This window comes from Megascapheus bottae, chromosome Y, assembly GCF_031878675.1.
Source record: "Megascapheus bottae isolate mThoBot1 chromosome Y, mThoBot2.hap1, whole genome shotgun sequence".
Classification (NCBI taxonomy): domain Eukaryota; kingdom Metazoa; phylum Chordata; class Mammalia; order Rodentia; family Geomyidae; genus Megascapheus; species Megascapheus bottae.
This window is the reverse complement of record NC_143548.1, coordinates 7491558-7503658: the sequence shown is the minus strand read 5'-3', so window position 1 is coordinate 7503658 and position 12101 is coordinate 7491558.

Sequence of the window (12101 nt, the reverse complement as noted above, 5' to 3'; positions counted from 1 at the left end):
TATCTGGGAATATCTCTCCAAGGATTCTATTAAGTATACTGCCAATTCCATTAGCTGCCTTCTCCAGGTCCTCCTCAGTACAGATTAAAGGCAAATTAAAAAGTAGAAAAAATCACCAATGCTCCAGCATTGGGAGCTTTACCATCTTGAAAATGGCTATCTACAAATTTAATGCACTACACATAAATATCCCGATCTCATTTTATTACTGCAATAGAGGAAGCAATTGAAAAATTTCCCTGGGATAATAAAGGACCCCATATAGTGAAAAAAACCCTTACCAGGAAGAACAGGGTTGAAGGAATATCAATACAAAGAGGCCAACTTGATTACACAACTGTAGATATAAAGATTCTGGCAGCAGAATAGGACCTAAGTACAATGGAAAAGAAATGAAGACCCAGAAATGAATTGACAAACCTACAGACAATTCATTTCCAAAAGGGGAGACCTCCCCTACAAAAAAAGGATGGAAGAAAGAAACCCTCTTTAGTAAATAGTGCTACAGAACTGGTTAAGCACCTGTAGAATACTAAAGTTGAATCCTCACATGTCATACTGCATCAGTTTTAATTCTAAATGTATCTAACATGTTGCAATTAGTGCAGATACTCTGAAAATGATAGAGGAAGGAAATGCAGATATAGTAGGGCTTCATGGCACAGGTTGAAACTTTCTTAATAAAGGCTCATTTTCAAATACACCATTAAATCTTTATAAATTTGAAAATGGAAAGTTAAAGCAAAAGTAGGATGAGTGGGAAGAGTTGTTGGAAAGGAAGTTGGGAGAAGAACATGGAAATGGTATGGATGTTCAAGAAAATGAAGGAAATAATAGATCCTATGTTTCTTTGGGACTGGCTTACTTCACTCTATTTACTTAAAGAATGACATTGAATTACTAATGGATATTGCATTTAATTTGTAGATAGCCCTTGACAGGATTGCCATTTTCACAATGAGATTCCATGTACAGATGTTTAGAATGATTATATCCTCTTAAAGATTTTATTAATTTTTCATTTCAAGACTTTGATATGAGGATGGCATTGCCTTTCAATTTTGGGATCCAAATTTTTTCCATTTTTTTATCTGACTCTGGAATTTCATCTCTAGGTGAGAGCATTGTCTGCGAGCTCTGAACTCAAGACTATAGCCCTAATTCTTGACCAACAGCACCATTTCTAGTTTTCTGGTGGTTAATTAGAGATAAGTGTATCAGAATCTATAGTGCTCACGATGGCTTTGAACTCAGATCCTCAGATCTCATCATCCTGAGTTCTTAGGATTAAGGACATAGTTCTATTTGTTTTCAGATTTTTTTTTACTTTTTGGGGTGAACGGGTGCTAATGTATCTTGAAGACAGCAGAAAGATGTATCTTGAGTTTGTCCAACTAGTCAGTTTGTCATTTCATTGGAGTGTTAGGTCTATTGATATGAGTGTTATATGTTTGTAAAGTTTTTGTCAGCATCTGCCATTATCTGTATTTCATTATGGACTGTGTGATGTCAATTTTTGCTTTAATTATTTGGTATTCTGTTTAGGTAGCATTTCTCTGTCAATATCATGATTGTCTTGGTTTTCAATGTGTAGAACATCTTTGAGAATTTTTCTCTAATGCAGATTTGGTTGACAAGTTCTGTTTCAGTTTTCCTTGCTGTGTAATGTTTTATTCTTCCCTCATCTATCAGTAAGAACTTACCAGGATTCTTGGTTAGTAGTTGTGTTTCTTAAGGTATGTCATATATCAGTCCTTGCTCTTCTTATTTAAATAGTATCTTTTGATAACTTTGTGGTTATTCTAATTAGTTTTCTTTTGTAGATGGTTGTTCTCTTCTCCCTGGTCTCTTTCAGGGCAGTAGCATATGCTCTTGTGTTCTGCTCTTTGGGCTTCTTTTATTGAATTAAATTAAATCCCTCTGGAGGCACTCCTTAATTATTTGCAATAAAATCATGTTTTCTAATTTTATCTTGAAGAACTTAAGATCGACCTTATGACTTAAATTTGCTTACATTAATTTTCTGGTCTTTATATCATCTTGACTATCTTCAGTTCTACAGATTCATTCTTCTGCATAATCTACCAATTCTAAATCCTTGCAGTTTCATTTTATCACCCAACCTTTTAGTTGATCATTTTTATTGTGCATGTTTTTTATACCTTGCATGCACTTTTTGCTTCCTTGATTAGTTTACATATGTACTCCCTCACATGCTTCAACTCATTTCATTGAATTCATTTCATTTCATTGAATTCCTCTGTTGTTCTATGAGTAGCCTCAGTTATACTATTATTTATCCTTTCCATCTTTTCTTTCATGATGCACTTTCAAGAGCATTTGCGGTGTTTCTTGTGGATATTTTTAGGTTTCTCTCCAAATAATTCCAGACATCCTTGTTCCTCAGAACACAGACATTTGAAATATGCTCAGCGAACCTTAAGGCTGAGAAACATCTCCCAACAGCCTTATCCTGAGTGCTGAGGCATTCACTATGAGTGGTTCTCCCAGCAATGTAGGGCAAGTGTCATATGCCAACCACAGATGGGAGGAAGCCCTATGAAGGAAGCACAATCAGGTCACATTTTATTGATCTCTTCCCATTTGTGCTTTGTTCAGGCTTCTCAGAAGGCTTCCTACCACTAAGCAAGCCTCTACAGTGCTCCACTATCACATTCCTTCCATTGTTCCTCTCTCCACCTCCCTTTCTCTATCTGCTTTCTCCAAACTATTTCACCTCTACCAGCTTCCTTTCTGAACATCATTTTTCCCCTCAGCAACTCCAGTAGATGCTGATCGCCCAACCCTTCAACCAAATAAGGAAATCCATGTTTTATGTCTTAATTTCCTTCTAGTTTTTCCAAATGAAATTTATGATTTTTTTAGAGTTGCACACAGATTTCCAGTTGACAAGCATGTGCCACTAGGCTTAGCAATGACCCCGGTGCTGACAGTAACACAAGACAACATCTTTCATTTCCTTGGTTGCAAGGAGTGAGAATAACATTTGTGGGAAACTCACACTTTACCTTGGTTTGGTGACACTCTGTGATGTGTCTGTGATGTGACTCTAGCCAACAGCATGGACATTTCTGATGTTAGTCATCCCATCCCCACTGCAGGTAAATTGAGAGCTGGGGAATTGGCCTCTGAAGTATTTGCCCCAGTTGGTTTGCTTGGGGGAAGGCTGCCACCACCAGTGCCAGGACTAGAGCTGGTTTATCCTCAGGTGGTGCTCAAAGTCTCTCCTTAAGCAGACTTTTTTTATTCTAACGCCAGACTCATTGTATTATTATGGTTCACTACATATAGTTCTTAATCTGTGAACTTTTCACTAGAGTGTTATAACTGGTTTTTGTAGCAAGTTCAGATTGGCTCAACATGCTCAATCTGTTCTTGTATGTTTACAAAGCTCTTCCTAATGTTGAAAAGCTAGATCTTGATAATAGCTCTACAGTTGTAATACTGATTATATTTCTCTGCACATAATGTTTGGAAAATAAGAGAGCAATTTGTATTAATGCTTAATTTCTTGGTTTAAATTTGTGGGTGACACTACAATCACAAACACATTGTAATTGTTTGTTCAAACATTTCCATTTTCATAAATCATCTGAGAGATTTCTTCCCCCTATTTTGATTTGTTGCAGTTCTTTATACATGGCATCAAGAATTTGGTGTACCACATTCTTTTTTTTTGGCTTGCATTTTTTTTATTGTAATTAGTAAAAGGGTTACATGATATTTGCCAGATAGAAGGTGCATTAATTCACATACATTGATACCCTTTCACATGTCTTGGTACCACATTCTTCAAGGATAAAATTAGAAATAACTCTACGAAGGAAATGGAATATAATAAAAATATATTGACAAGTGAAATGGAAACAATGTCCACTTCTACACTTATCTCAAAACCTGAATTAATTTGATGTTCTCCTGGAACATTCATCATTAAGGGAGATGCAGGTCTACCTTACTGAATTCAGGAATAATGAATATCCTCAGAATGAACTAGAACTGTAAGAATGTGTTTGATGTGACCACATAATCATATTAGAAAGAATTACATCATGTCAGAGAGGAAGAAAATTAGCAGTCTCGACAAGCAATGGATCTGGGTTTAGTTAAGCCAGAAAACATGGTTGGGACTTTTAGATATTGAAAGGAAAATGATATTATGTGGAGAGAAATATAAACTTAATAACCAAGTGCCAAGTAGTTAACATACACATAGAGGTGGAGGAACAAGCCTGCTATAGGCCTCTGAGTGTTCATTGGGCTCACCAAGTAAGTAGAGACCCCTTTTTCACCCAGAAGGAGGCTTTCCCCTAGCAACCTTTCCTTCTCTGTCCTACCACCTCTGTGTGGGGTCACCGTGATTGTGATTCAGCTCATCATCCTCACTTCCAGTGCACGTAGCCCAGAAGTTTGGCCCACTCCAGCAAAACTCCGTGGACAGTCATTTCTGCTTTGAAGGCAGACGATAAGGTCCTGACTCTACTTTCCTGGGAACAATTTATTACACATGTGCCAGAATTCAGTGGAGGAATGCTTTGAATGGTTTTCACCCAGAGTGCAACCCCATTGCATCCCCAAACCACCAATTATATCTAATTGCTTCTGACCACACCTATGTTTTCCTTACACACACATAGTCAGTGGTTCAATGTTCAGTCATTGTTATTAACAAATGATAGGAAAACATCTACTTTCCAGGAATATTAATGAATATCGTTGCCATGCAAGCCAAATAATCTTGAATTCTAGCCTAACCTAATTGTAATTTCAGTGTCAATTGTTAATCCCCAATATTTTTATCAATTTGATTTGATCTTCACTAAATGAAAAGAGGAAATACTATGATAGCTTGAAATCTTCATTGCCATATTATATACCAATATAATAATGGAGTAACTTCAGTAGTTTTTGCATATTCTTCAATATTTTTGCTAACTTTTAAATTTTAGTGGTTTAATGCATCTTGGTGTATGTGTGTGGTTTTCAAATAAAGTCACTAGTGATGGAAAAATATGAACAGTACTATATACCTTCCCAAGTTGTTGGTGTCAAGTTAACAAAGTTCCAAACAGGGAAGATACTATGGTCCAAAGAAGTTTATGTATTATACATATGTATATTTTCACTGTCTCTCTTCACTCACAAATTAGATACCACGTGTATAATAATAGAACATGTAGGCCCCAACATATCACATTCAAATTGCAATTGATAATAAGCTGCCACCATGTGGCTTCTCAAATTTCTGAATTCATAAAATCATAGAACAATATTGTACAGTGCCAGATCTTATCACATGTGCAAGAGTTTCAACTTCTGCAGTACACATACCATACTTTTGTTGTGCAACCCCCTAGAGCAGATGGCAAAGAAAACTTTTGCTTCCCACTAAAGAGAAAAATGAATGAGGCAAACTGTCTTTGACAAGCACAGGAAGTTTTGATCATGTTGTGAATCTTGGATATCTTTATCTTGAAACTTACAGAAGACCATTTTTCAGAAGTACAGAGACTTGAGATCAATTTCATAAAACAGTGGGTCTTTATGAAATGGTTCAGCCTAAGTTCCTGGCTGGTATCTCAAAATATTCTCTCTGTCATTGTGCAAGTGAGGTGAATTTGCTTGCCATTCTACAAGTTGATTTTCATTGCACCACATACTTGGTATTTTGCCTGGACATACCCATATACATTTCCTTGCACATATCCTGATAACTTTTCTTACTATTTCAACTCATAAAGAACCTATGAGTCCTCTGCTCTAAGACTGCACAGGATCCTCTTTCTACGCATTATAATTTTTGAAGATTTTTGTAACAGTTATATCCTGATGTAAATTGTAACCATTCTGTGTAATATCCTGACAATAAAATTGAATTAATAAGGTGCCAGTTACCTAAAGGCATACACCACTTCAGAGGTTGAATCCACAGCTCTCAACATAACTGCAGCGGAGATGGGGTGACTACAATCAGAAATGTCCATGCTGTTGCTAGAGTCAGATACACATCACAGAGTATCCCTAAAGCTGAGGTAAACTGTGAGTATTTCACTGAAGTCATTCTTAATCCTTCTTGCAGCAGTGTAATAAGCAGAGGAAATGAAAGACCTTGCCCTATGCTGATGTTCTAGCCGGAGTCATTGTTGAGTACAGTGGTATATAACCAATTCAAATGGAACACTGTGTACACTTAAAAAAAAGAGAAAAAAACACATTTGCAAAAATCAGAAGGCAAGAAAACCCAACAAAACTGACTGGAGTTGCAGGTGGCAAAAGCTCCCTTTGGAGAGGAAGCTATAGGAGGTGAAACAGTTTTGAGAGAGATGAAAGAGAGAGGCAGGTGGAGAGAGAAACAATGGGAAGAATGTGAGAGTAAACCTATCTGAAGCCTGCATAGTGGTGTGAACCATTGGAAAAGTCTGCAGAGAATGAAAAATCACCAAGGAGAAGAAGAGATCAGTACAACATGACCAGCCTGTGATATTGGAGGCCCTATCTCTGAAGACATTTGCCATAGGTTCTTGGAAAGACCTGTTAGTGCCTCAGAACACAGGGGAAGACTGCTGACAGATGTTTCCCAGTGCGGAACATATATTTACTGAGGAATAAAGAGGTCTGGAATTATTTAGAGAGAAATCTAAAGAGTCCTCAAAAAGCTCTGCGAATGCGAATGCCTGCATGCAAACATGATGAAAGAAAAGATAGAGAAGATAAATAAGAGTATAACTAGGCTAATTATAGAACAATTGAGGAATTCAAATCATGAAACAGAGAACACATGTAAACAAATCAAGGAAGCAAAAACCCCATGTAAGTTATTAAAACAAGAGCTGAAGTCCATAAAAAAATTACCAACTACAACAAAAGGAGGTCAAAACGGGGAGAATTTAGAGCAGGTTAGAGTATGAAAAAGATTTAATCTCTGGAACGGGACCAAAATCAAGTGTATATAGAGATCAGAAAATTCAAAAATAAGACTTATGGCAGATTAGAAGGTCTCCAAAGTAAAAAAAAAACCTACTCAAAGTTGGTGAAGATAGTGGAGACTGGGGTGGATTCAGTGAGAATGACAGAGTGTGGGGTCAGTGAGGACATGTAGGTACAGTCAGTGAGACATCATGGGGTCAGACTCAATAAGGATATAGAGCAGGAAAGTAGATTAGGAGAAGGGGGAAATCCAATCTCAACAGAGGATATTTATGGGGGAAAGGGCTTAAACTAGGCACATGGAGACAGCCCTAAGTTTAGGTGGGTTTATCAATACAGAAAAAGAGGGCCTGTAGACAGGAGGCACTCACCAGTTGCAGAGAGGAAACGTACAGTATGCATGGCCAGCAATGGGAAAGGCAGAAGTCCAGGAGTAGAGTTTTCTTTCTCTGGTTTGAAGCAGGAGAAGAGAATGTGGATTGACCCTGGGAGCAATGGAAGGGATCCAGTGACTCCTGACCCACTCCCCATCTGAGTCTCAGCATCAAATGTAAGGTTTGCCAAAAGGAAACTTCACACACTTCAGGTGAAGATGGTTAATTGTGTGAGGAGAGAGTAGACTTCCTGCCACCCAAAAGGGAGTCAGCAGAGAAAGAGGGCTTATGGTGATAAGTGAGAGATTATATAGAACAAGGCATGAGGCCATGGCAGTGGTGTATGTGATCTAAGAGAATGGGCAAATACCTCAGACTGGGGAACCTCCTCAGGAATGTCAGATGTCAGGTGCTGGGCAGAGACTTCCAGAGTACAGAAGAAGAGAGCCAAGGAGAACTCTTTTCTTCCACATGGACTTAACAGGTATAGAGTGGTTACATTTATATTCTCCAGTTGTATTCAGGCATTGATAAACAGTCTCATGTTTCCCTTCATCAACCCCCTTCCAATCATCTAGCTTCCCCCATTCCCATTCCTATTTCAAATAAAAAATATAAAGTATACGTATATATCTCTTATAAACATATAACAAAGTGAGGCATAGTTACAATATTAGATTAACCAAAGAGCAAAAAAAAGAAGAGTAATACCATAATACATTAAGAACAACAATATCACAAGATAAACCTCATGATTACAAATCTTAGAGATCCTTTTAGTCTCATCCTGTACGTCCTTACATACCTAGGCTTTGAGTTATTGTAATCTTCTGCTAGAAGATTCCTAGAAGTGTACTAATTATTACAAATGAGGGAAAGAGCTCAGATTGAACTTCAAACTGCATTTCTTCCACATATTAGTCTCATGACTTTCATCCTTCATATGGTGTTTCCCATCTTTAGAAAACTATGGCCCAGTGTAAGAAAACATAGATCTTGATAATAGGTGCACTGATGAAATGCCAATTATATTTCATGACACAAATACTTACAAAATCAGAAAAATTTCATTGTAGACCCTAATCACAGTAAAGCCATTTTGAATTCAGACTCCATTAAACTCACCAACAATTAGTCACTAGGTGACAAAAATAGTAAATGTTTTTTCACTCCTTTATTTAATCTGGTGCCCATAGTCAATAAGATAGTAAGCTGATTAGCTTAAATGTTAACCAATCATTTAGTAAATCAGCTGGAAACCCCCAGGACCTGACTTTGTATGAAAACTACGCTAGCTGGAGGGTCGGGGTCCTCAACTCAGACCTGACTTGCTGGTGTTAGTCGTGAGTCTAGGCTCAAGCTTGCAATAAATACTTGTGCTCTTACATAGGATTCAGCTCTTTGATGGTCTTTGGGGACCCCGAATTTTGGCACAACACTATGAAATGCTGTATTTCTGGGTTTAACTCTGTAACTGAGTGCAAATACAGAAAGTATTTTAATTTACATTATCAAAAATTTCTTTTTTCATAGATTGCCTCACAGTTTTCTTCTACAAATTTAGGCTTTTTGATTATTTTACCTTCTCTTCACCATCACAACAGAGAAGGAAATTTAGGAATTGATGACAATTTTCTAGGATAGCACATCAGATTTTATGTACCATTAATCAACTTTCGCTGTACAGCTATTCAAAATCTTCTGTAAAGATTACTTTCACTGTTGGAAGAAAAAAAATGGAGAAAACAACTGTACCAAATATGCCAATCGTAAGAGCAGTTTGAAATTACCACATGATAGATTCCTATTCTGAACACATACAAATGACTTATACCAATATGAATCAGGAAGAATTTTCACTATGTAGATTTCATGAATTAGGCTTGCAGATGTATGTCACATACTTTGGAATTTGGGGTACATGTTTTCCTTTTATTTTTTTATTTTATTTTTTATTGTCTGTGTAATGTATAGCTGGGTTACAGCTATATACGCAAGGTAGTAGGTGCATTAACTCTTACTCATTGATACCCATTCTCATTTTTATTTTTGTGGGTCATTGGGAATGAACTCAAGCCGAGGTGCTGTTTTTCAAAGAGCTTTCAAAGTGCACCATTAAATTGTTAGTTTGTGATTTTTCAAATTGCTTTTTTAAAAAGTTTTTTTTATTTAAGGAATTTATTAACATTACTTTTACATCACATTTCAAATGATTAAAAAAAACCAAGTATTCCAAAGGGTAATCTTTATATACAATCACTGGCACTTAGAGTTCTTAACATAATTAAAATTAGGCTGAGGGTATGTATGTCATAGATACACTTTAATATATGTAATAAAACATTAATTATGTCTATAGAGTCATAAAGTTTTATGTCTATGCTGTTTATATTTCCAGTACCATTTCCATAGTATTGGGTATTCAAATATCAAGTCCTTGCTCTTGTCCTGTTTGAATCTAATAGCAACATATTAAGGATACCATGTGCTTTTTTTCCCTTGGTCTTGACTTATCTTACTCAACATGATTTGCTCTAGATTCAACCATTACACTGCAAATGACATTATTTTATCTTGTCTTTTGGCTATGTAGAATTCTCTCTCTCTCTCTCTCTCTCTATATATATATATATATATACACATATATATAAATATATATATAACAATTTTTTGTATCCATTCATCTGCAGTTAGGACATCAAGATTGTTTCCATTGCTTAGCTCTTGTGAACAGCGCAGAGATGAACATAGCTGAGTAGGTGTCCTTATCATATCCTAGGTTATGATGTTCACAATACATGTGCAGGAGTGGTCTGGCACTCAGAGCTATACATTTTCCTCTAACAAGTGCCTTTGCTGTGTCCCAAAGCACCTGGTATTTTGTGTGCTCTTTTTCTTTGTTGTTGAATTCTGTAACGTGTGTGTAATGTTTTACCCTTGAAGGCCCTAGTGGAAAGAATAATCTTTGAATGAAAATGAACACATGAACGAAAAGTCTCTGTAGCAATGAAGGGGAAAATGGGTTGTTGAGATGTATTTTTAATTCTTAAACTCTGAATTTTTCCCTATTAAAGCATAGGAAAAATGATGTCAGAGTATTGATACATAAGTCACTAGGAAAATCCACCATGTCTAGGTCCTACTTAAATTAGGAATATGTCATGACAAAAATATACTAAAAAGAAATGAACAAATTTATTGCACTAATCCAGTTTTCCTCAGAGGAAATAAATTTCCCCATATATTGAGAGGACTAGTTGTTTCCCCTAATCCTAATGATGTTCACTATTAAAACAAGATATATCACTTAAAGTCTAGGTTGTAGGCTTAACTTCCCACACATATTTCAATGATGTTTTTGATATCAAGCTTTTCTAGGAAATCTTCAACTGTCATTTTGTCCATTACAAGTTGATCTTGTGTAAACCAAAAGCAAGAATTGTTGGGAGAAGCAGCTAGTTTGGCAGCAGAATAACTGCATTTCAAATGTACATTATTACACACATTTGTTATTTGATAATTTATAGTTCTATATATTCTTTCACTGAATTTAACTTATGTTCAAAAAAGCTCACAGTTTGCCATCTTTTCCAATTTCCAAAACCACATATGAAATTAAATTCATTACTAAAACTTTTAAAATTTCACCATCACCTTATGATTTCCTTTGTTGGCTCTTGACAACACAAATTATATATTTTGACAAAGGGAGACAAATGAATTATATAAACTGAAAAGTTTTCAATGAATAAAACTGGAAACATATATCCAGCCTTTCTCTGATTTGTGGTGATTCTTAGTCCTTATTAAGAAAGTTTCAAGATGTCTGGAGGAATTTCAATTCCAAACTTTAGACTCTACTACAGATCTATAATTCTCAAAACAGTTTGGTACTGGCACAGGAACACACCTGAAGACCAATGGAATAGAACTGAGGACCCAGATATTAAACCACAGACCTATGGCCACCTAATCTTTGACAAGGGAGCCAAAAAAATACAATGGAAGAAAGACAGCCTCTTCAACAAGTTGTGCTGGCAGAACTGGTTAAGCACCTGCAGAAAACTAAAGCTGGATCCTTCTTTGTCACCTTGCACTAGAATTAACTCCAAATGGATCAAAGACCTGGAGGTAAAAGCTGACACACTGAAAACTCTACAGGAAGGAATAGGAGATACACTAGGCCTCCTTTGCACAGGTCGAAACTCTCTTAATAAGGACCAAGAATCACAACAAATCAGAGAAAGGCTGGATAAGTGGGACTGCATTAAACTGCAGAGCTTTTGTATGGCAAAGGACATAGCTAGTAAACTAATCAGGAAGCCTACAGAGTGGGAGAAGATCTTCACCAACCAAACAACGGACAAAGGCCTCATATCTAAAATATATCAACAACTCAAAAAATTGAATCACTCCAACACTAACCTCCAAAGTAACCTCCAAAGTAACAACCATCCCAAGTGCCAATGCTTGTATATAGAGATCCCCATCTTGAATACTTGTTTGTTAAACATGACATTTGAAATATGATGTTAATAAATCAATGTTAATAAATTCTTTAATAAAAATAAAAAAAGAAAGTTTCAACATGTGCCAAGGAGGCCTAGTGAAGCTTTTCTTTTAGATGTTCTTTTTCCAATCAAAATTTAATTTAATGTAAGTGACTTAAAGTGAATGTTATGAGGCTGTTTCTTTTAAACATGTATCTATTTATAACATTGAATTAATGTCTTCTAGAACCTCAGTTACGTGTGCACAGTTTCTTTAATAAAGTGCCTG